General features: G+C 43.0%; 1 protein-coding gene and 1 pseudogene across 2 annotated transcripts in view; both read right to left on the bottom strand.

Moving 5' to 3' along the window:
• LOC130540681 (uncharacterized) overlaps positions 1–26,375 on the bottom strand; it is a 169,711-nt gene that overhangs the window by 100,470 nt on the left and 42,866 nt on the right. The window lies entirely within an intron of this gene.
• Positions 12,397–24,641, bottom strand: LOC129393539 (sodium/hydrogen exchanger 7-like; annotated as a pseudogene).

Here is a 26,375-nt window from a genome sequence, read left to right on the forward strand (position 1 = left end):
TTAATAAAGTTGTAAGATACAAACTCAACACACAAAAATCAGTAGTGTTTCTACACATCAATAACAAACTATCCAAAAATTAAATTAAGAAAATATTCCCATTTACAATAGCAACAGAAAAATAAAATACTTGGGCATAAATTTAACCAAGGAGGTGGAAGACCTATATGCTGAAAACTACAAAACACTGATGAAAAAGAAATTGAAGAAAACACGAATAAATTGAAAGATACTCCATGTTCACAGATTGGAAGAATTAATATTAAAATGTCTATATTCCCCAAAGCATTCTTTAGATTCAGCACAATCCTTATCAAAATTCCATTACATTTTCATAGAAATAGAAAAAAAAATCCTTTAAATCCATATAGAATTACAAAAGACTCTGAAAGCCAAAACAATCTGGAATGAAAAGAACCAATCTAGAGGCATCCCACTCCCTGATTTTAAAATACGATATAAAGTGATTGTAATTAAAACAGCATGGTACTGATGTAAAAAAAGATACCTCAAACAATGGAACAGAATAGAAAGCCCAGAAATAAAACCCACACTTCATAGTCAATTAATTTTTGACAAAGTTGCCAAGAACACACGATGGGAAAAGGACAGTCTCTTCAAGAAATGGTGTTGGAAAAACTGGATATCCACATGCAGAAGAATACAATTGGAATCTTATCTCACACTAAATACAAAAATCAACTCTAAATGAAATAAAGGCTTATATACAAGACCTGAAACTGTAAAACTACTGGAAGAAAACATAGGGGAAAATCTCCATGATATCAGTCTGGGCAATGATTTTTTTGGATATGATGCCAAAAGCACAGGTAACAAAAGGAAAAATAGACAAATGAGGTTGCACAAAATTAAAAAGCTTCTGCACTGCAAAGGAAACAATTAACGAAGTGAAGAGACAACCCATAGAGTGGGAGAAAATATTTGCAAATCATACATCTGATAAGGGGTTAATATCCAAAATATAGAAAGAACTCAAACAACTCAATAGCAAAGAAACCAATAATCCAATTTAAAAATGGGCAAAAGATCTGAACAGACATTTCTCAAAAGAAAACTTAAAAACAGCTAAAACGTTCATGAAAAATTGCTCAACATCATTATCATTAGGAAAATGCAAATTAATGAGATACCACCTTCTAGAGAGGCTATTACCAAAAAGCTGAAAGATAACAAGTCTTGGTGAGAAGAGAGGGAAAGGGAACCCTTGTACACTGCACGCAACCTGTAGCACACTGAACAAGTTGGATTTATTACCAGTTGCAGTGGGAGAGAATGCAGGCTGTTGGGAACCATGGGGAACGTCAGCATGAAAATGACAGAAAGGACTTGCTATAGAATCTGGATTTTTGGATTCTCTCTGAATTTGGCAGTGTCAAAAAGCAGGGGCAATCTTACAATTGCATATCTCATGAAGTCTTATTTACAGGGAGGGCAGGCTAGAGCAAGGCTAGAGATTTTCTTCTGCCTGTCATCCCAGAGACAGCAAGACCAACCTCTCCTCTCCTCCTCCTCAGCCTACTCAATGTGAAGATGACAAGAATGAAGACTTTTATGATGATCCACTTCCACTTGATGAATAGTAAATATATTTTCTCTTCCTTATGAGTTTCTTTCACTTTTTTTTTCTTTTTTGAGACAGAGTCTCGCACTATTGCCCAGCCTGGAGTGCAGTGGTGTGATCTTGGCTCACTGCAATCTCCACCTCTCAGGTTCAAGCAATTCTCCTGCCTCAGCCTCCCAAGCAGCTGGGATTACAGGCATGTGCCACCACACCCGGCTAATTTTTGTATTTTTAGTAGAGATGAGGTTTTGCCATGTTGGCCAGGCTGGTCTTGAACTCTTGACCTCAAATGATCTGCCCGCCTCAGCCTCCCAAAGAACTGGGATTACAGGCATGAGCCATCACGCCCAGCCCTTATGAGTTTCTTAATAACATTTTCTTTTCTCTATCTTACTTTATTGTAAGAATGCAGTATGATATATATATATATATATATATACACATAAAATATGTGTGATTCGACTGTTTATGTCATCAGTAAGGCTTCTGGTAAACAGTGAGCTATTCGTAGTTAAGATTTGGGGGAGTCAAAAGTAATTTAAAAATTTTCAATTCTCCAGGGTCAGCAACCCTAACTCCCACATTGTTCAAGGGTCGGCTGTAGACAGACCCACATCTACATCTATGTGTACAAACTGGAGCTAGTTCAGGGTACAATGGCCCAGACTAGTTTGAAGCTATTTTAGGGCAAAGCCCGTAGTTTTAAGCAGAAGGACTTAAACCCATAACATATGGGGAACAGTTGATAGAATTAAAGATGTCCATTGTAAAGAAGAAAAGATTTGGTGGTAGGAGTGGAGGGTGGGGTTCCAGTGGGAGTATAAATATAATGGTCTTCATATATTTGAAAGCTATCATATAGAAGGGAAATTGGCCTTGTTCTAAATGGCAAATATAAGGTAAGAACCAGAACCAATAGGTGGAAGCATTAAGAAAGCAAATGTGGACCTTCTAATGGAGGTGGCCCCATTTAGGTCAGACCACGACTGGCAGTGTCTTCGTGCGAATAATGAACAGCAGGGATTTTGATGGAGGGTATTTGAGAATCCACAGGATGATTCATCTAGAAGACCTTTAATGTCCTTCCCAATCTTAAAATTTAATGATGCAAAGAAAGATTTAGGAGGAAACTATGAAAACATGACAACTAAATGTAATGTGGGACCAAAGGTTGGATTCTGACCACAAAAAGAACATTCGTTAGGAAAATTGAGGAACCTCAAAATTTGAATAAGGTCTATAGATTGGTTAATAATATTGTATCAGCCAGGTGCAGTGGCTCATGCCTGTAATCCTAGCACTTTGGGAGGCTGAGGCGGGTGGATCACCTGAGGTCAGGAGTTCGAGACCAGCCAGGCCAACATGGTGAAACCCTGTCTCTACTAAGACTACAAAAATTAGCTGGGAGTGGTGGTAAGAGCGTGTAATCCCAGCTACTAGGGAGGTGGAGGCAGGAGAATTGCTTGAACCCGGGAAGCAGAGGTTGCAGTAAGCTGAGATCACGCTACTGTACTCCAGCCTGGGCGACAGACTCTGTCTGGAAGAGACTGTCTCAAAAAAAAAAGTATCAACGTTACTTACTTTCCTAGTTTTAGTAGTTATATTATGGTTATGTAAGAAGTGAACATTAGGAGAAGCTGAAGGAAGAATATATGGGACTCACTGTACTATTTTTGCAACTTTTCTGTAATCATAAAATTATTTCAAAATAAAAACTTTTTAAACCCTATCTCTGCTATTTATTAGCATCATTGTATTGCACCAGTTGGTTCACTTCTCTGACATACAATTTCCTTATTTTTGTAGAATAAAGATAAAATTCCTGTATTGCAGAATTGTTAAAATTAAATGAAAGAATATTGCAATGCACTTTGTCACAGTGCCTGCACATAGTGACCGGTCAATAAAGGTTATTATTACTTTAAAAAAATTAAATAACAATATCAAAAACTTTAAAAACAAGTCTATAATACCAAAGTTCTAGACAATAGTGTGTTGCCCACCTATTCCTCGGGACTAGCCTCTCTGGAATTTACCTAAAATTATTGTTTACTTATTAAGTTTATCAAATGAGCTAAGCTCATTAGTGTACAAACAGAAAACAGTTTCATGTTTCTCTGATAGCCCCTTCAGAATATGATACATCGCAGCATCCTTCCCCAGCTCTGGGCAATATCTCGGGCTTATCTCATAGATTTTGAAATTACTTTCAAGAATGAAAACTCATTAAACATTTCTATTAAAAACTTCAGGCCAGGCACCGTGGCTCATGTGTGTATTCCCAGTGCTTTGGCAGGCGAGGGTAGGGGGATTGCTTAAGGCCAGGAGTCCAACACCAGCCTGGGCAACATAGCAAGACCCCATCACTACAAAAAATTTAAAATTAGCTTGGTATGGTGGTGCATTCTTGCAGTCCTAGCCACTCAGGAGGCTGAGGCAGAAGGATCTCTTGAGCCTAGGAGTTTGAGGTTGTAGTGAGCTATGATCAGACCACTGCACTCCAGCCTGGGCAACTGAATGAGACCCTGTCCCTCAAAAAAAAAAAAAGGAAAGAAAAAAAAATACTTCAATCGTGTACTCAGTGCAGTCTCAGCCTGGTGTGGTGACCTACAGCATGGGAAGGAGGAACTGTCTGCTCTTCTTCCAACTCTTTCACATGGCTCCCGCTTGCTCTGCTGTGTCTGGGCTCTCCAGGGTCCAGTCAGGGAGCAGGGGGATTAAGGGAAGAAGGGCAAATATATCTTTGTGGCAGATGCTCTTGTAATACAGTATACCATGGCCTTGCAGTAGGAGGAGCCCACATGCTGGCTCTCTCCAATGGGAAGCATTTGTGGGGCTTTTGAAGGCTCTCTGTGGGGACCACCTGGCTGAAAAACTCCCTTCAAAGTCAGTGCACTCTCCCACTTCTCCCAGAAGTTTCTTTTTTTTTTTTTTTTTTTTTTTTTTGAGACAGAGTCTCCTTCTGTTGCCCAGGCTGGAGTACAGTGGTGCAATCTCAGCTCACTGCAACCTCCTCCTCCCAGGTTCAAGAGATTCTCCTGCCTCAGCCTCCCGAGTAGCTGGGATTACAGACATGCACCATCACACCCAGCTAACTTTTGTATTTTTAGTAGAGATAGGGTTTTGTCATGTTGGCCAGGCTGGTCTCAAACTCCTGACCTCAAGTGACCACCCACCTTGGCCTCCCAAAGTGCTGGGATTACAGGCATGAGCCACCATGCCCAGCCTTCTCCCAGAAGTTTCTTGCAAATTTCTCAGCTCCTGCTCAGAAGTACAGCATATAACAGCTCATTGCTGGAGTCCCTTCACCCCATAGGCAGCACTTCTGATTCAAGGCCAGCTGTTTTCCATTGTAGCGCCTCGGAAACGCATGCCTTCACCACTACAAATTCTGGCAGTGTAAACAGGTTCCACTACGACCCTCTCATTTAGGATTCCCTGGTGGTTTCAACCAACACCCCCCCCAAATTCCAGACTCACCAGGCAGGAAGCAAACCCTAGTTTCCATTCATTTATGTCCCTAAATGCCGGAAGACACAAACCCACTCCTTCATAATCTCTCCTCCTCCACTCTACTCCAATCCCAGGACACCACAGGAGCCCTGAACTCTCTCAAGAGTTTCCCCAGAGGAAGAGAACAGGAAATGCCATGACACTATCCCTACCCCAAGGCCACTTTCTAATCCCCTTCCTCCTTTTCAGCTGGAGGATATGACTGAGGTTGATAATCACCATACTAGTTTTGCTGTCGCTTCATAATTTCTGCATGGATATGTCTGTGCTAATATCCTATTCAGAAATCTGGGGATAATTATCACCTTTTGCTCTCAACTTTGGGGATTCAGATAAAATTTCAAGACACCATGAAAAGTCCCATTTGATATTCTGTTACACTTAAAACACACCATGACACTTTCCATATGAGCTCTCAGCCCTCGTCAGGGCCGTCTGCAGATGACACAATGGGAAACAGAGAAGCTGTGACTATTGGCAGAGTACTGCGTCTGGGCTGCTGAGATAAGACTTTTGGAAAGATTCAAACCACAGGCTTTTGCAATAGTTACACAATCACTTCCACCCCACCCTCAAGCTGAATGTCTTCCAGAAAGCAGAACATTCTTTAGGAGGTGATTATATAACTAAAACAGAAAAGGTTGTAACTGATGTGTGGGAATATCATTTAAGGGTTTGAAAATATATCAAATCAGAATGAAACACTTAATTAGGACAGGATAGCTTTTTATAGTTAAAGTTGATGCTGTAGAGAGGGGATTTAAATCATTCTGAATTACCCAAGGACTACCTTATGGAAACTACAGGGAAGCCAGTTTGGGACTCAAAAATATGCATTCATTCATTCACTCATTCATTCACTGAGTTCCTGCAAGGCTTCAGGCTCTGAGTTGGGGCTGATGTTGACGCAATGGTTAAGGTTTGTTCCCTGCCCTCAAAAGAACTCAGAGAAAATCTCCATAACAGAATAAGGTGCCACAAGAGAAGAAATCATTATTCGAAAAAGATACTTGCACACGCATGTTTATAGCAGTACAATTTACAACTGCAAAATCGTGGAACCACCCCAAATGCCCATCAATTGATGAGTGGATAAAGAAACTGTGGTATATATATATATATATATATGATGGAATACTATGCAGCCATAAAAAGGAATGAATTAACAGCATTTGCAGTGACCTGGATGAGACTGGAGACTAATACTTTAAGTGAAGTAACTCGGGAATGGAAAACCAAACATCGTAAGTTCTCACCGATATGTGGGAGCTAAGCTATGAGGATGCAAAGGCATAAGAATGATACAATGGACTTTGATGACTTGTGGGAAGACAGAGAGGGGTGAGGGATAAAAGACTACCAGTATGGTGCAGTGTATACTGCTTGGGTGATGGGTGCACCAAAATCACACAAATCACCCTAAAGAATTTACTCATGGCCGGGCACGGTGGATCACGCCTGTAACCCCAGCACTTTGGGAGGCCAAGGTAGGCAGATCACCTGGGGTCAGGAGTTTGAGACCAGCCTGGCCAACATGGTGAAACTCCGTCTCTACTAAAAATACAAAAATTAGCCAGGTGTGTGGTGGATGCCTGTAATCCCAGCTACTCAGGAGGCTGAGGCAGAAGAATCACTTGAACCCGGGAGGCAGAGGTTGCGGTGAGCCAAGACCGCACCATTGCACTCTGGCCTGGGCAACAAGAGTGAAATTCCATCTCAAAAAAAATTTAAAAAGAGAACTTAGTCACATAAGCAAATACCACCTGTATTCCAATAACTTATGGAAAATTTTTGAAAATTAAAAAAGAAAAAGAAAAAAAATTTTTAATCATTAAAAAAACTCATTTATATATTTTTTTAAAAAAATAAGTACTGAGATCCCCTAAGGATCTGCCATATATGTATCCTGGAAGACCAATGAAGAGGGAGGATTCAAGTTCAAAGAGCAGGAGAAGAGAAGCAGTGAAACAACTGATCTTTAGGGTGCCTTCTATCCTTGCAAACCTGAGGCTCTGTTTGTGCTCTGGAAGGCTCAGACATAAGCCATGATGTCCTGCTGGCTATGTGCTGAAGGAGCTGACTTGGTCCGTTGGATGTTTGCTGCACAGGAGGTTTTTGCAGAGTAGGACTGGCTAGGTTAAAAAAAAAAAGAAAGAAAGAAAAAAAACCAGCTCTCAACTTCTAGCTCCTCCTACCTAGCTAATCCCAGAGCGTCTAGCAAGTGAGACAAGAGGTAGAGAGTGGGGCTGGGCATGATGGCTCATGCCTGTAATCCCAGCACTTTGGGAGGCTGAAGCGGGTGGAACACCTGAGGTCAGGAGTTCACAACCAGCCTGGCCAACATGGTGAAACCCTATCTCTACTAAAAATACAAAAAAAATGAGCCAGGCGTGGTGGTGGGTGCCTGTAATCCCAGCTACTAGGGAGACGAGGCAGGAGAATTGCTTGAACCCGGGAGGCAGAGGTTGCAGTGAGCCAAGATCGCGCCATTGCACTCCAGCCTGGGCAATAAGAGCAAAACTCAGTCTCAAAAACAAACCAACAAACAAGAAAAGGTGGCGAGTGGAAGAAAAAGGCAGATCTTACCTCCTCCTTTCCTACTTCAAGCCTCTGGGAGAACATGGGAGGAGAGGTTTATAATTAGAGATGTGATTAAAGTCTTTATTTTGATTAAATAAAATTAATTTCAGACAGGCAATAGAACCAACAGTGCATAGTCCAACATCAGAGGTGTGTTCACTAAAATGCAGAGGACAATCAGTAACAGGAGTTCCATCAAGCAGACCTCATGCAGGCAGAGGGAATTCAGGTAGCTGGTGAGGAACGGAAATGCTTAAAAATGGTCTACATGTGCTTGCACTGAAACACACAACAAGGGACAAAGATTTGTGAAATGTGTCCAACAATGCTAAATGAGACTTTTCCTGCCTCTACATTGTGACTAAGAGAGTAAGATCTGGACACATCAAGAAATCCACCTCCAGCCTACAGCCTATATATAAGAAAGAGTGAGGACAACGAAGTTGTCAATCCGTGGTATAGAAAAACATGCTGTTGGCCGGGGGCAGTAGCTCACACCCATAGGCATGATTACAGTCCCAGCACTTTGGGAGGCCAGGCGGGTGGATCACCTCAGGTCAAGAGTTTGAGACTAGCCTAGCCAATATGGTGAAACCCCATCTCTACTAAAAATACAAAAATTAGTTGGCATGGTGGCGCATGACTGTAATCCCAGCTATTCAGGAGGCTGAGGCAGGAGGATCACTTGAACCTGGGAGGCGGAGGTTGCAGTGAGCCAAAATCGCACCACTGCACTCCAGCCTGGGCGACAAGAGTGAGACTCCATCTCAAAAAGAAAAAAAAAAAAAAGAAAAGAAAAAGGAAAACATTCTGTTGCCTTCCCAAACCATGCAGGAGGAGTCGCAAGAGAAGCAATGGTAGAGAATGGAAGCAGACAGTCCCTGCCAAAAAAAGAACACCATCTCACCATCCTCTTACCTGCCTGCTTACTAAAAGGCAGAACTGGTAGACCCAGTGAGAAAATCTGAGAGTACATTAGTTTTCTATTGCTGCCATTAAAAAATTGCCACAAATTTAGTGGCTTAAAACAACACAAATGTATATCTGTAGAACAGAAATCTAGTAGGAATCTCTAAATCTAAATCTCTAGTAGGAATCTAAAATCAAGGTGTCAGCAAACTAAGCGGACTTCTAGAAGCTCTACGGAATAATCTGTCTCCTGATCAGTTAGGTTGTTGGCAAAATTCAATTACTTGCAGTTGTGGGATTGAGATACATGTTTTCTCTTTTTTTTCTTTTTTTTTTTTTTTTAAGACAGAGTCTCACTCTGTTGCCCAGGCTGGAGTGCAATGGCGCAATCTTGGCTCATTGCAAACTTCACCTCCTGGATTCAAGCGATTTTCCTGCCTCAGCCTCCCAAGTAGCTGAGATTACAGGTGCCTGCCACCTCGCCTGGCTAATTTTTGTATTTTTAGTTGAGACAGAGTTTCACCATGTTGGTCAGGCTGGTCTCGAACTCCTGACCTCAAGGGATCCACCCGCCTTGGCCTCCCAAAGTGCTGGGATTACAGGCATGAGCCACCACACCTGGCCGAGATACATGCTTTCTTGCTGGCTGTAGCTCAGGGCCATTATCAGCTCCTAGAGGCTATTCACTGACTTGGCCTGTGGCTGTCTTCCTCCATCTTCAAGTCAGCAATGGTGGGGAACGTATTTCTCATGTCATATGTCTCTGCCCTTTTTCTGTAGTCACATCTCTCTCCCTGACTATAGCCATCTAAAAAGGTGCCCCACTTTTAAGGACTCCTGTGGTGAGTTAATTAGACTGGGGCCACATAGATAATCCAGGATAATCTCCCCCACTCAAGGTCCATAACCTCAATCACATCTGCAAAGCCCCTTTTGCCAGGTAAGGTAACATATTTACAGGTTCCAGAGATCAGGGTGTGGACATCTGTGAGACACAATTATTCTGCCTACCACAGAGGACTGACCTGTGTTCCCTGGAGTTCCAGAAGTGCAGAGACTGGTGCCTGATTCTCCCCTAGAAAAGTCCAAGAGGGAGAGGCTGGCTGGCGCTGTCTATAATGAAGAAGACAGAGCATCACACTTTCAGAGCTTAGTGAGGCAAAATGCAGAGCAGATGCTGCAGAGACCCCACCCAAGAAGGCTGCTGACCAGTGTCCAGCCAGAAAGAGGTGACGTACTGTAAACTGCTGAAGTAGGGACGAGGGCATGTCATAAGAGGGCAGCAAGAGAGGACCTCACCATATCAGGAAATTTTGCGCTATCAGAGGTCTCCAACAGAGAGTCTCCAAAGAACCCACAAAACCCCTTATTGAAAAATTATCAGTATTTGGATGTTTGCTACACAGGAGGTTTTTGGAGACTAGGACTGGCTAGGTTAAAAAATATACATATATAGAGCTCTTAACTTCTAGCCCTTCCTACCTGGCTAACCCCAGAGCATCTAGCAAGTGAGACAAGAGGTGGAGAATGGAAGAAAAAGGCAAATCTTACCTCCTCCTTTCCTACTTCAAGCCTCTGGGAGAATAAGGAAGGAGAGCCTTTTAATTAGAGATGTGATTAAAGTTTTTATTCAGATCAGGCTGAAATTTATAATAGCTGAAACTATCCTGATCCCTAATGTCCAGAAAAACAAACGGCTCTGCCTGAGACACCATCCAGGATGTTGGAATGAAGTTTATTTGAGGATTTTATTAGAAGGCAATGGTGACAAAGAATACAATGGTTTCCTGCTGGAATAGCACCTGTGATGGTTAATTTTGTTTTTTCATTGTTTTTGATTGTTTGTTTTTGAGACGGAGTTTTGGTCTTGTCGCCTAGGCTTGAATGCAATGGTGCAATCTCAGCTCACTGCAACCTCTGCCTCTCAGATTCAAGTGATTCTCCTGCCTCAGCCTCCCGAGTAGCTGGGATTACAGGCATGCACCACCACACCTGGCTAATTTTGTATTTTTAGGAGAGATGGGGTTTTATCATGTTGGCCAGGCTGGTCTCAAACTCCTGACCTCAGGTGATCCACCCACCTCATCCTCATAAAATGCTGGGATTACAGGCCTGAGTCACCGCACTCAGCCAATGCGATGGTTAATTTTTGTGTCAACATGACTGGGCCATGGAGTGCCCAGATTAAACATTATTTCTGGTGTGTCTGTGAGGGTGTTTCGACGTGAAAATAACATTTGAATTAGGCCGGGTGCGGTGGCTCACACCTGTAATCCCAGCACTTTGGGAGGCTGAGGCAGGAGGATCACCTGAGGTCAGGAATTTGGTATCAGCCTGGCCAACATGGTGAAACCCCGTCTCTACTAAAATTACAAAAATTTTCCTGGCGTGCTGATGCATGCCTGTAATCCCAGCTACTCAGGAGGGTGAGGCAGGAGAATCGATTGAACCTGGGAGGTGGAAGTTGCAGTGAGCAGAGAGAGATCGTGCCCCTGCACTCCAGCCTGGGTGACAGAGCAAGACTCCGTCTCAAAAAAAAAAAATTAAATTAGTAGGGTAGTAGGGTAGTAAAGCAGATTGCTTTGGGTGGACTTCATCCAATCTGTTGAAGATCTTAGTAGAATAAAAAGTTGAGAAAAATAATAATAATAATTAGTTCTCTGCCTGTCTTCAAGCTGCAAAGTCAGTCTTCTCCTGCCTTTGGACTTGGACTCAGACTAGAACTTACACTACCAGCGCTCCTGGTTCTCAGGTCTTCAAACTTGGACTGGAAATACATTACCATCTCTCCGGGGTCTCCAGCTTGCTGACTGCAGATCTTGGGACTTCTCTGTCTCCATAATCATGTGAGCTAATTCTTTATAGTAAGTCTCTTGATAGAACTCCTCTTGTTCTGTTTCTCTGGAGAATGCAGACTAACACAGCACCCAAGGCCAGTACATTCAATATACTGATCACATTTGCAGTGGCTCATCTAGGGCCCTTTAAGAACAAAGATCTTCTATTCTCTATGAGCTCTATACTGTGCTTTGTTTCGCTTGATGTCAGACTCCAGCTAAGATTTTACAAGTGAGTTTAGTTCTAATAAGTAAAGAAAGGAAGAAAGCATCCCAGGAGAGAAGCTTAGACATAGAAAGGAAGCAAAGCAGATAGGAATGAATAGGGCAGTTACAGGGAAAAGAGAACAGAGCTACTTGATTGGCACAAAAGGTGGGTGTCCAGGAAGCAGGAGAAAGAAAGTTACCTAAGTAGGACAAATTCTCTAATGCTAGAAAAAAAAAGGTCTGGGCTTGTTGCAATGTATAATAGAGAACTATCAAAATTTCTGTAACTTACAGAGTTTCTGTAAGCATTGGCACATATAAGCGTTTTGTTTTGTTTAAACAAAAATAAATGATAATATCTAATAGATAACATCTTCTAATAGAAGAGAGGAGTCGGGTTGAGAACACCAGCTAGGAATCTGCTACTGAACTTCTATGCCAACTCTACCTTCTGAACAGAACTTGGGAGCTGCAATCTGACAAGTAGGAATGTACATAAGTCAACATAACAGAATATTTGAATTGAGGACATCCCAGAAAGTCTCTAGTTATTGTAAGTACACCAGACATGTGGCAATGAGATGGAATGATTTCTTAACCCTTCCTTCTCTGTCATAACATGTTGTAAGATGAAATCTCCCCCAATCCTTCTGCAATCGGTCCATTTGGGGACAAGCAGGAAATTATTAAGCAGTGGTTGCACCATTGTGAGATTTCATTCTTTCCTGGAGTTGTGTTTTATTTAGACTTCTATTTACAACTAATTTATTTCAAGCAAAACAAAAACAAACATTTTGAACAGGAATAAACTAGTTGGCTTAATTTCCTATAATGCATCACGCTCCCTACTTCATTCTTACTGCACAGTCGGGTCTCCTGGTACCAGCCACACTGAAGGTATTAGTACCTCCCAGGAAAGGCAGTATAATTCCTCTGTGGGAAGATGTTTCTTTCTCTTACACACACACACACACACACACACACACTTAACAATACAACTATTGTATGCGGCAATACAATATTTCTCCTAATTTTCTCAAAGAAATATTCCAAGCTCTTGTCTCCCATCAACCCCCAACTCCTCACCTAAGAAAATCTGAAGTGCCCTCAGGAGCCTGGGGAGAATGACTGAGAGAAAACCCCTACGTGGCTGAGCAGAAAGTAAGCAGCCCATGGGGGCTCCTGTCCCACAGACACCAGGTTTCCTCACTCACCAGTCACATCCTGGCACAGCACGTCCTGCATCCAGGGACCCTCCCCTCTCCCCTGGCTCCAGCCTTTTCTCACTTTTCACTCAGCTAATTTCACCTCCCAGAAGCTCTTCTTTGCACGGACCTGCCTATCTGTATTGCCTCTTCTCGCTTCCCAACCTCTCCCAGCCTCTGGGTGGTTGTCTCATTCCAGAAAATCTTCTGTCAATAATTCTCTTCATGCTTTTTTTTTTTTTTTTTGAGACAGAGTCTCGCTCTGTTGTCCAGGCCAGAGTGCAGCGATGTGATCTCAGCTCACTGCAACCTCTGCCTCTAAGGTTCAGGCGATTCCCCTGCCTCAGCCTCCCGAGTAGCTGGGACTACAGGCATGAGCCACCACACTTAGCTAATTTTTATATTTTTAGTAGAGATGGGGTTTCACCATGTTGGCCAGGCTGGTCTCAAACTCCTGACCTCAAGTGATCTGCCTGCCTCGGCCTCCCAAAGTGCTGGGATTACAGGCATGAGCCACCATGCCCAGCTCCTCATGCCATTTTTGAACTGAGACTAAACTCACTACCTCCAATTAAAAGACTTTAATCCCAACCAATATGCTCAGTAAACAGCAAATGTGGCCATCTCCCTCCTCATTGTCTAAGTGCTTGCTTTTCCTCAAGCATCAACATTCATCTATTTTTACACCCTTTTCTCAGTTTATGTTTCTATTCTTTAAATGTATTCCTTTTGTAAAACTATCATTGGAAATGTTTCTAATTATTTCTAATGACAGTAAAACATTTCTGCTGTATTATGGGCTTCAGTGGGCTGGTCTAGGAGTCTTAAACACCATTTTATCGCAGTTTCTACAAGAAAATGTATTTCAAGTTCAAATAGCTGAGTTGTAAACTTCAAAAACACAAACCTTTTAAAATCAGAGAATGCTGATCAATTAGACATTCTGAGACCGTAAGACTTAAGGTAATTGCCTGTTACCAAATAAACAAGATGCATAATTACTTCTTCTTTTAATGGATCTTCTTTCATTCAACGAAGGCCTCCAACTGGTATCTAAACAGGAGTTAGAGCCAGCTGCTGTCTTTACCATTGCGAAGAGAAAGCTTTAAAAATACACACAGGGACAAAGAGGAAACAAGACAAGGATGCTAAGGAAAAAGACTGTGCAAAGAATTTCAAATATAGGAAACAAACAATAACCACGACAGAACACAATGAACAGTGAAAAAATTCTTGAGGATTTTTAATGGAAAGTTAATTGTTATGCAAATATGCATCCACATGTTATTTTGTTTGTTTGTTTGTTTGTTCGTTTGTTTGACACAGGGTCTTCCTCTGTCGCCCAGGCTGGAGTGCAGTGGCGCAATCTCAGCTCATTGCCTCCCAGGCTCAAGCGATCCTCCCACTACAGCCTCCTGAGTAGCTGGGACTACAGGCGCCCACCACCACACCCAGCTAATTTTCGTTCTTTGTTTTTTGTTTATTTTAATAGAGACAGCGTTTCGCCATGTTGCCCAGGCTGGTCTCAAACTCCTGAGCTCAAGTGATCCACCCACCTCGGCCTCCCAAAGTGCTGGGATGATAGGCGTGAGCCACCACGCCTGGCAACATTTTATCATTTTTTTATTTTTATTTTTTTGCAGAGAGAGTCTCACTCTGTCGCCCAGGCTGAAGTACAGTGGCAGGCTCACTGCAGCCTCTGCCTTCCGGATTCAAGTGATTCTCTTGTCTCAGCCTCCCAAGCAGCTGTGATTACAGGCGTGCGTTACCACGCCCAACTAATTTTTTTCTTTTCTTTTTTTTTTTTTTTTTTTTTTTTTTTTGAGACGGAGTCTTGCTCTGTCACCCAGGCTGGAGTGCAGTGGCGCGATCTCGGCTCACCAAAAGCTCCGCCTCCCGGATTCATGCCATTCTCCTGCCTCAGCCTCCCAAGTAGCTGGGACTACAGGCTCCCGCCACCATGCCCTGCTAATTTTTTTGTATTTTTTAGTAGAGATGGGTTCTCACTGTGTTAGCCAGGATGGTCTCAATCTCCTGACCTCGTGATCCGCCCGCCTCGGCCTCCCAAAGTGCTAGGATTACAGGCGTGAGCCAGCGCACCCGGCCAAGCTGGGCTAGTTCTTTTAGCCTATCCTGAGTTGGGTAAGGGCACAGAATCTTTAAGTATGAATATTGTAAATTATGTAAATAAGTATGAATATTGGCAAGATGGATTTATACCTCCACGTAGGCCAGTCATTGGATGCAGCTGCCCCTAGGAGGAGGGTAGAACTTTGAGTAAGGTGGTTCTCTTCAGCCACAGGCAGTTCCTGGAAACTGCCAGCTGCTGGAGAGTGTCAGCCAACTATAATCCCAGCAGCTGGAGGGGTAAGACCTTCAGTCCTGGAGGGAGCATCTGTGTGGTGCAACAATTACCTACAGCTCTCTCCCCAGTAAAAACCTCCGACGATACATAATTTATTTATTCCCTTCTGTGTTTTCAGCAATATGCTAGGCCCTAGAGTCACCTCTCCTCTAATGGTAAGCGTCAGTTAATGAAAAGAAAGAGAGAGAAGCAAATCTAAATATTTGGTCATTTTTAATATTGAAAGTCTCATATTTTTTTTCCTTGCTTTTCTGAGATGGATGGCTCCTGTGATACCTTTTCTTTTAAAAGATATTTTTCTGATGATACAATTAATTCTCCATCCACTTCTAATAAAATAACTTACAATAAACTAGGAAAAGATATTTTCTTTTTCTTTTTTTTTTTTTTTTAGATAGAGTCTCACTCTGTCACCCAAGCTGGAGTGCAATGGTGTGATTTCAGCTCACTGCAACCTCCACCTTCTGGATGCAAGCAATTCTCCTGCCTCAGCCTCCCAAGTAGCTGGGATTACAGATGCCCACCACCACGCCCAGCTAATTTTTGTATTTTTAATCGAGACAAGGTTTCACTATGTTGGCCAGGCTGGTCTCAAACTCCTGACTTCAGGTGATCTGCCCGCCTCAGCCTCCCAAGTAGCTGGGATTACAGATGCCCACCACCACGCCCAGCTAATTTTTGTATTTTTAATCGAGACAAGGTTTCACTATGTTGTCCAGGCTGGTCTCAAACTCCTGACTTCAGGTGATCTGCCCGCCTCAGCCTCCCAAAGTGCTGGGATTACAGGTGTGAGCCACTACACCCGGCCTGAAAAGGGGTTTCTAACAAAAACCTAAAATAAGTCTTGTTCTTTTTTTAAATTTGACTCTTTGTAGAATTTAACTCTTTTATTATGGAAATTTTCAAACATACACAAGCATAGAGAAAATAGATTAATGGCTGCTATGGACCTGTCACTCATCTTCAACAATAATCAACATTTTGCCAATCTCCAAACGTTATTCTGAAGAACAAAACATTAGACCACATCTCCATAGAACTCAGAAACAACACATAATGATGCCTACTTTTACCATCAATAGTAGACATTTTCCTAGAGTTACCAGGCAATGTAAAAATACCAGAAAAAAAAGAAATAAGTATGAATATTGGCAAGGTAGATTTATACCTAGAAAATCCAGTGAATCACATAAATCTATATGGGCTAATAAAAAACTTTCAGAAAGGAAACAAGATTAACATATAAAAATCTACAGCTTTTCTAAAATCAGAAAAAATCTATTTAAATATGTAATAGAAAAGAAAGCTATATGCAATTTCAATAGACCTTGGGTTACCTAGGAAAAAAAACTTAAAAATATGAAAGCTGTTGCCAGGCATGGTAGCTCATGCCTGTAACCCTAGCACTTTGGGAGGCTGACATGGGCGGATCACCTGAGTCCAGGAGTTCAAGAACAGCCTGGGCAATGTAGCGAAACCCAGTCTCTACAAAAAATCAGCCAGGTGTGGTGGCACATGCCTATAGTCCCAGCTACTTGGGAGGTTGAGGTGGGAGGATCACCTGGGCCTAGGAAGTTGAGTGAGCAGAAATTGTGCCGCTCCACTCCAGCCTGGGTGACAGAGTGAGACCCTGTCTCAAAAAAAAAGAAAAGAAAATTGTTGAGGATAACCATATAATTTTAATGAAGGCCATAAAAGTTATTTCTAGATGAAAAGACTCAATAATATACAGATATTATGCCCCCAAATTAAATAATAAATGTAATATAATTTTATCAAAATTCCAACAGCATATTTTATAGAATTGGCAAGTTAATTTTAAAGTTCATCTATGAGTTGTGCCAAAAAAAGTTAAGATTCATTAGAGAAAGAACTTTACCAGATGTTAACTATGTTGTAAAGTCACAATAATTGAAATAGTACTGTGAAAAATAGACCAATAGATCAATAGAATAGAATTTAAAAGTCCAGAAAAATATATATACACACACGCACATATATATATATGTGTCCATTTGTGTGTGTGTGTGTGTGTGTGTGTAATCTTAGTATATGTTAAAGGAGACATTTAAAATCACTTGGGAAATGACAGACTAATAGAGAGTGTTGGGACAAGGAGCTATCCATTTGGAAGAAAAAAAGTAAATTAAATCCCTTTCTCAAACTGAGCGCAGTCGCTTATGCCTGTGATCCCAGCACTTTGGGAGGCCAAGGGGGGCAGAATGCCTGAGGTCAGGAGTTTGAGACCAGCCTGGCCAACATGGTGAAACCCTGTCTCTACTAAAAATACAAAAAATAGCTGGGCGTGGTGGCCAGTGCCTGTAATCCCAGCTACTCAGGGACAAGAGAATCGCTTGAACAAAGGAAAGGAGGCAGAAGTTGCAGTGAGCCAAGATGTCGCCACTGCACTCCAGCCTGGGCAACAGAGTAAGACTCCATATCAAAAACAAACAAACAAACAAACAAAAAACAAATCCCTTTCTCATACCATACATAAAAATAAATTCCAGTTTGTTTGTTTGTTTGAGACAGGTTCTCACTCTGTTGCCCAGACTGGTTTCCAGTGGCATGATCTTGGCTCACTGCAACCTCTGCCTCTTGGGCTCAAGCGATCCTCCCACCTCAGCCTCCCAATCACCTAGAACTGAACTAAAGGTATGTGCCACCATGCCTGTCTCATTTTTGTATTTTTGTAGAGACAGAGTTCTGCCATGTTGCTCAGTCTGGTCTCAAACTCCTGAGCTCAAGCGATCCTCCTGCTTCGGCCTCCCAAAGTGTTGGGATTATGGGTGTAAGCCACTATGCCCGGCCTCAATTTTATTTTATTGAACCATATGAAATTGCCACTCCTGTTTTTACAAAATGGTTGAATATCAGCAAATTCATATGGCTCAACTTAATTAAATATATATTTTCCTGATTTTCACAAATTATCAATTCAAACACAAAGTTATGACACAGGCCGGGCATGGTGGCTCATGCCTGTAATCCTAGCACTTCGGGAGGCCAAGGCAGGTGGATCACCTGAGGTCAGGAGTTCAAGACCAGCCTGGCCAACATGGCAAAACCCCATCTCTACTAAAAATACAAAATCAGCCAGGCGTGGTGGTGGGTGCCTGCAATCTCAGCTACTAGGGAGGCTGAGGCAGGAGAATCGCGTGAACCTGGGGGCGCAGAGATTGCAGCGAGCCGAGGTTGCACCACTGCACTCCAGCCCGGGCGAAAAAGCAAGACTCCATCTCAAAAAAAAAAAAAAAAAAATATGTGAAGCAATGTCTTATTTAAAAATTAACCATTAAACATGCAAATTGAGAAGATTAAATGGCTGATTTCATTATGGTTAGACTAGACTGGGACACTATTTTTTCTGCCATAATAAGAAAATGCCCACATTATTGAAAGCATTTTTTAGAAATTGGGTTGCCAAAAAAATGCTATTGCTGAAGCACAGAAACTTGGGGAGAAACTCAAACTTTTCCGGAGAGATCTTTCAGTATTTCAGCACTACAGGTGTGGGCGGACAGAACAGCTCATCCAGAAAGAACCCAAACTGAAAACTTAACTTTCAAATCACACCCACATGGTAGGCTGGTGAAGCAGCCTCCCCAGATAAAGGGAAAATGACCCTTCTCTGCACCGCACTCAATGGCATAAAGATAGATTCTTAAACTTATAGAAGACAGGACCTTCTAGTGGGTTGAAAATACTTAACGTTCCATTGACTTCCCACTGATTCCTCATGTGGCCACTGAAATCTCATGCATTCGACAGCTCAAAGTTCAGAATTCTACTCGGTCTTGAGACTACCATCTTGTATTTCTTTGCAGTTAATTTTTTGCACAGAGATTTCTTTCCCTCTGATTTCTAGCCTGTTGCCTTGTAGGTTTCTTGCTGCCTTCTCTTCCCCAGATAATAACATCCTACAAAATTTGGTGTTATTTCTAAACCCACAGTAGATACCTCAGTCTTACTGATTATTTCCTAGGCTGTCAGCTCATATGGTAGCCCTAAAAAGTTTAATGCTTTTTGCAGTGATACCATCATCAGTTTCTAAATACCTCCTTTCTTCAGATTAACTAAAAAATAACAGTGTAACACTATTTGCCTTTGGTTTTTTTTATTTTATATTATTTTATTTATTTATTTATTTTTTGAGAGAAGTCTCACTCTTGTTCCCCACGTTTGAGTGCAGTGGCTTTATCTTGGCTCACTGCAACCTCAGCCTCCCAGGTTCAAACGATTCTCCTGCCTCTGCCTCCCAAGTAGCTGGGATTAAGGTGCTTGCCACCACACCTGGCTAATATTTGTATTTTTTAGTAGAGACGGGGTTTCACCATGTTGGCCAGGCTGGTCTCGAACTCCTGACCTCAGATGATGCGCCCACCTCGGCCTCCCAAAGTGCTGGGATTACAGGCGTGAGCCCCCACACCCGGTCTGGTTTTAAACATATCATAACTACTTCTTTATGGACATCTCCAGAGAAGGAACTATAATTCTTTGTTTCATGTTGAAATGTTCATGGATATATTTTCAAATCTTCAGTCTAGAAGAAACACAGGTAGCATAAAAGTCAGGAATCCTGATATGAGGTTGCAGTCACACAGCCTTCCTTGCCAGAGCCTCCACTCATATTATTTTTTCATGTTTTCTGTTCCATTTAACAACAGTTTCCCATAATCCTTGGAGGTCCTATCTCAATTGCCTTCCTTCTCAATCTTTCTTCCAGCCTGTTCTCCCCTAACTTGATATTTCTATGGTCAGCTTGACTTGCACCACTGTGTACTGAGATGCAGCCTCTCATAAGAGGAAGCCCCCCACTCAGCACCTGCCCTGCCTTGTTCAGACACTGCAGGTGAATGAATTAAGAGACCATTAAAGTATGCTATTTTTTTTGTTTGTTTAACTCTGAAACAGTGCACTACTGTGTGAAAAAAAGTAGAAATAGGTCTACGTTTGTCTGAATTTAGAGACACTTTTGCCTCACCATCTGCATCATGAGTTAAATTTTAAGTGTTACAATAACTTCAGACCCCAATAAAATAGAAGAGTTAGTTCAATCTAGTCACTGCCCCACCTCAAGCAACATTAGGGCTTGAAGCCATCCTCACCCTGTTGGGAGCCTACCCCATCGTGCCAGGGTTTGCAGGGAAAGTCAAACATTATCTTCCAGAGGAAACACTAGGCGGGTACCCTGGCTCAAAACCTTCTGGTTTCCCATTCCCAGGTCCCGCTCCAGCACTTCCTCTGAGCTGCTCTTCATTCTCCAGCTGCCCTCCAGACTCGTGGAGGCAGTGTGGGAACCTGAGAAGCCATTTGCAGTCACTGTGCTGTCCCCATAGGTCAATGTGAGGTCGCCTTCAGTCAGAATAAAATCAGAGTTTCCCTCTCTCAGTGGCTCTTGGTTATCGTACACCTGGGGACTGGTCAGACATCAAGCTAGCAAGCTACACCAGGCGGGAGAGTGGTGGTTGGTGGGGAGCTGCTTTGTCTACACCAGGCAGGAGAGTGGTGGTTAGTGGGGAGCCGCTGTGTCTCCACCAGGCGGGAGAGTGGTGGTTAGCGGGGAGCCGCTGTGTGTGAGGATGGGCTTCAGGTAATTGTGATCAAAGCTGTACCACAGCCTGAATATCCATGTGCTCTCCTGTTTTGTCCAGTTTCCTCTGGCAGAATCTGGGCTGTCCCCTTGTAAGACTTGAAAGCTGTCATTGTTGGGTGGTGGATCTTGATCGGGGTCAACACCAACTCTGAAGTACTGCCAGTGGTGTTCGTTGCGGTCCTCTTTGGAGGGCTCCTTGATGCTAACTCTGATATTAAGCCATGACAACATGGGTGTCGTGCCTCCTCCAATGATCCAGATGGTGAAGAACACGATGAAAGGCGTGGTGGTGAACGTCATCTGGCGAGCATAGGATGCCGTGTCACAGATGGCCAACGCAAATGCCACTGCTCCCCTGAGGCCTGAAAACATCATCGTGTGTTGAAAATTCCAGCCAATCTTATGCCTTCTGCCCAAGCTGAGGAAGAAGGAGAGCGGGTAGATATGGGCGGCTCTGCCCAGGAAGACAGCAACAAAAGCTCCAATGATGAAAACAGGGCTGAAAACGTGCTTCTGGAAGGTAAATAGCGCCAGGACCATGCAGGAGAAGATGAAGTTCTCTGCCTCAAAGAGCTGCTTGCTTCGACTTCTTGATTCCACCAACAGATTGTTGAAGGTGTAATGAGCTTGTGTGATTCCACAGAAAAGGACAGCTACAACGCCTGTAAATCCGCAGGCTTCTGCCAAGAGAAACGTGCTCCAGGACATGAGGAAGAAGAGCGCCGTCTCCAGCAGGGGAAAGCAGTCCAGTTTGGTAAACTTGGTCACTAAAGCAGTCACAACACCAGTCACAGCTCCCATGGTAAAACAGCCACTAAATATACCTAGAAAAATGCCAACTGACTTTAAAAAGGCAGCAGCATCAAAGGCGTGAGTTGAAGTTCAGTCCTGCTGGCTGGTAGGCAACAATAGATGAGGAAAGTACAACACAACAACGTCATTTAGGATGCTCTCTCCAAACAGAAGTACATAAAGATCCATGTCTGCATGCAATTCATTAATATCACCAGCACAGTCACTGCAGGTGCCACTGGGTCAGTGGCAGAGATGATTGCTCTAAAAAAGAGACAATGTGTGTAGTAAAATTTCTCTGAGAGCTGTCTCATAATCTTCATGAGCTTCACCATACCATACCTGAGATTTCCAATACGGAAGCACGAAACAGCAGTCCCCAAGAAGGCGTGACCCAAGATTTCTAAAAAAGTGTCTCTTTAAGCTGTATCCAGCATGGGAAATAACTGGAGGCAGAAGAATGTTGAAAAATACCTATGGGTCGAATGTTACCTTCCCTAGCATGTCATTCTGCTTTACGCTGTTGATCTTGCCAGGGCTGATTTCTCTTTTCAGAGTGTATTCGAAGAATTTACCGCTGACATCCACTACTAAAGTGCTGAAGGCCTGATCTTCTTGAGTGCAGTTGAGTAATTTGTCACGGCCCCTGGTGCCAGGGGTACCATACCTCAGGATCACCCCAACGATGAGCCCACAGATCATGGCCAGCCCGGTCTCATGCAGAAAGTGCACCCGGCAGTACTTGAAGAGCCATATGGTGAGGATGGTGAGCGTGAGCAGCAGGATGAAGGTGAGCAGGCTCACACTGTCTGGCCGGTGGCTCTCTTCCGCCTCCTTCTCAGTGACGAGCTCCTCCATGGCGCTGCTGTTCTCGACCGCCGCCCCAGAGGAGGAGGCCGAGGCCTCGGCCGTTACTCGAAGTCCCCTACCCAGTAGCAGCGGCAGCAGCAGCAGCAGCCGCCGCGGCGGCGCCTGGGCAACCCGACCCGGGCAGGGGAGCGCCGCGTCACCAGGCTCCGTGGTCCCGGAGCCGCCCACGCCTCCTCTGCCCGGGGACCAGCAGCACCGCCGACCTGCGCGAGTGGCCGCGGCCACCGCAGCACCTCCTCCTACTCGCGCCGGGCCGGGGCTGGGCCCAGAGCAGCGACTCCAATTGTATTTAAAATGTAGTTTTTAGAAGAATAACCAAGGCCGGGAGCAGTGGCCCACGCCTGTAATCCTAGCACTTTGGGAGAGTGAGGGGGGTGGATCACCTGAGGTCAGGAGATCAAGACCAGCCTGGCCAACATGAGGAAACCCCCGTCTCCACTGAAAATACAAAAAAAAAAAAAAAGGGAAAGGATTCCCTATTTAATAAATGGTGTTGGGAAAACTGGCTAGCCATATGTAGAAAGCTGAAACTGGGTCCCTTCCTTACACCTTATTCAAAAATTAATTCAAGATGGATTAAAGTCTTAAACGTTGGACCTAAAACCATAAAAACCCTAGAAGAAAACCTAGGCATTACCATTCAGGACATAGGCATGGGCAAGGACTTCATGTCTAAAACACCAAAAGCAATGGCAACAAAAGCCAAAATTGACAAATGGGATCTAATTAAACTAAAGAGCTTCTGCACAGCAAAAGAAACTACCATCAGAGTGAACAGGCAACCTATAAAATGGGAGAAAATTTTCGCAACCTACTCATCTGACAAAGGGCTAATATCTAGAATCTACAATGAACTCAAACAAATTTACAAGAAAAAAACAAACGACCCCATCAAAAAGTGGGCAAAGGACATGAACAGACACTTCTCAAAAGAAGACATTTATGCAGCCAAAAAACACATGAAAAAATGCTCACCATCACTGGCCATCAGAGAAATGCAAATCAAAACCACAATGAGATACCATCTCACACCAGTTAGAATGGCAATCATTAAAAAGTCAGGAAACAACAGGTGCTGGAGAGGATGTGGAGAAATAGGAACACTTTCACACTGTTGGTGGGACTGTAAACTAGTTCAACCATTGTGGAAGTCAGTGTGGCGATTCCTCAGGGATCTAGAACTAGAAATACCATTTGACCCAGCCATCCCATTACTGGGTATATACCCAAAGGACTATAAATCATGCTGCTATAAAGACACATGCACACGTATGTTTATTGTGGCACTATTCACAATAGCAAAGACTTGGAACCAACCCAAATGTCCAACAATGATAGACTGGATTAAGAAAATGTGGCACATATACACCATGGAATACTATGCAGCCATAAAAAATGATGAGTTCATGTCCTTTGTAGGGACATGGATGAAATTGGAAATCATCATTCTCAGTAAACTATCGCAAGAACAAAAAACCAAACACCGCATATTCTCACTCATAGGTGGGAACTGAACAATGAGAACACATGGACACAGGAAGGGGAACATCACACTCTGGGGACTGTTGTGGGGTTGGGGGAGAGGGGAGGGATAGCTTTAGGAGATATACCTAATGCTAAATGACAAGTAAATGGGTGCAGCACACCAGCATGGCACATGTATACATATGTAACCTGCACATTGTGCACATGTACCCTAAAACTTAAAGTATAATAATAATAATAAAATTAAAAAATTAAAAAATAAAATTTAGCCGGGCGTGGTGACGGGCACCTGTAATCCTAGCTACTCAGGAGGCCGAAGCAGGAGAATCACTTGAACCCTGGAAGCGGAGGTTGCAGTGAGCCGAGACGGCACCATTGCACTCCAGCCTGGGCAAAAAGAGCTAAACTCTGTCTCAAAAAAAAAAAAAGAATAACAGAAAAAATGTGAGAAAATATATTTAAAACCTTGGAGAGAGAAAGCTATCTTAACAAAACAGAGAGCCAAATGCATTCACGTATGACAGAAGGTACATAAAGTCGAGAAGTAACTGAATTATTACATAAAATATTTGCAACTGATGTAACAAAATTTTATACCTCACTTTATTTTGTTTTTTAATTTTAGTTATGGAGATGGAGTTTTGCTCTTGTTGCCCAGGCTGGAGTACAATGGCGCCATCTCGGCTCACTGCAACCTGCATCTCCTGGGTTCAAGTAATTCTCTTGCTTCAGCCTCCCAAGTAGCTGGGATTACAGGCATGTGCCACCATGCCCAGCTAATTTTTGTATTTTAAGTAGAGATGGGGTTTCACCATGTTGGCCAGGCTGGTCTTGAAATCCTGACCTAGGTGATCCACCTGCCTTGGCCTCCCAAAGTGCTGGGATTACAGGTGTGAACCACCGCTCCTGGCCTATTTTATTATTTATACATATTATATATATAACATTTTATCTGAATTATCTAAATTTAGCTGAATATTTTAGATATATGTTTATATAAAGAACCTATTGATCAGGCCGGGCACATGGCTCACGCCTGTAATCCCAGCACTTTGGGAGGCTGAGGCAGACAGATCACCTGAGGTCAGGAGTTCAAGACCACCTGGCCAACATGGCAAAACCCTGTCTCTACTAAAAATACAAAAAAATTAGCTGGATGTAGTGGCGCACACCTGTAGTCCCAGCTACTCGGGAGGCTGAGGCAGGAGAATTGCTTGAACCCGGGAAGCAGAGGCTGCAGTGAGCTAAGATTGCACCACTGCACTCCAGCCTGGGCAACAGAGCGAGACTCCATCTCAAAGGAAAAAAAGAACATATTGATCAATAAGAAACAACCCAGTAGAAATCTACTATTCAATTAAAAATAACCCAGTTAAAAAATGGGTAAAGCATATAAACAATTTGCAGATTTGTTTATATTTGTTTACATTGCAGATTTGACAAGATACAAATGTTCAAAACCACATATAAAATGTGCATATGAATAAAACAAATTAATAAAATGAGATATAAATCAAGTTAATAAAATCAGTGAATGAAATATGAGATATCAATTTTTGACCATGACTTTAAATGAGAAATTGAGAAGAGTCTGCAGTTTTACCCTACCTGCAAGCTAACAACTTTTAGCCTACCACAGTTTTTGGGTTTGGTTTTGTTTTCTTTTTTGAGATGGAGTCGCACTCTGTTGCCCAGCAAGGAGCGCAGTGGCTTGATCTCAGCTCACTGCAACCTTTGCCCGCCTCCCAGCTTCAAGCAATTCTCCTGACTCAGCCTCCTGAGTAGCTGGGATTATAGGCATCTGCCACCACATCCAGCTAATTTTTGTATTTTTAGTAGAGACGGGGTTTCACCATGTTGGCCAGGCTGGTCTCAAACTCCTGACCTCTGGTGATCCACCCACCTTGGCCTCCCAAAGTGCTGGGATTACAGGCGTGAGCCACCATGCCCGGCCCACAGTTTTTATGTATATTTGCTGACAGAAGATAAAACTAGAAAAACAAGATGCTCTGATCAACAAATACATGTATAAAATCTGTTTGGTGCTTATGTTCCTAATTTTAAGTTCATTAATTGGCATTCTGGTATATGCAACAGTCTCTTACAAGTTTGGTTAGAATGAGTCAGTTGCCAAGATCAACTCTGAATATTAATTAACTGATAAAGTGAAATCCTTGCACCTGTAAGACCAAGAACAAAGAGGACTCAAGGTACTGTCAACCTATCTGGACAGCCTTTCCCAAAGACATCTACCTCTCTGACCCTTTGCATGCCTTCATCAAACCAAAACACTTTCAGCTGTTTCTCTCTTGCAACTATTTCCAACCTCTGTCATCATCGTAGTTATTTCCATTTCTCAGTATCTCTGTTAAAAGGTATCATCCGGGCTGGGCGCGGTGGCTCACGCCTGTAATCCCAGTACTTTGGGAGGCCA

The sequence above is a fragment of the Pan paniscus genome, chromosome 10 (assembly GCF_029289425.2).
Source record: "Pan paniscus chromosome 10, NHGRI_mPanPan1-v2.0_pri, whole genome shotgun sequence".
Taxonomy (NCBI): Eukaryota; Metazoa; Chordata; class Mammalia; order Primates; family Hominidae; genus Pan; species Pan paniscus.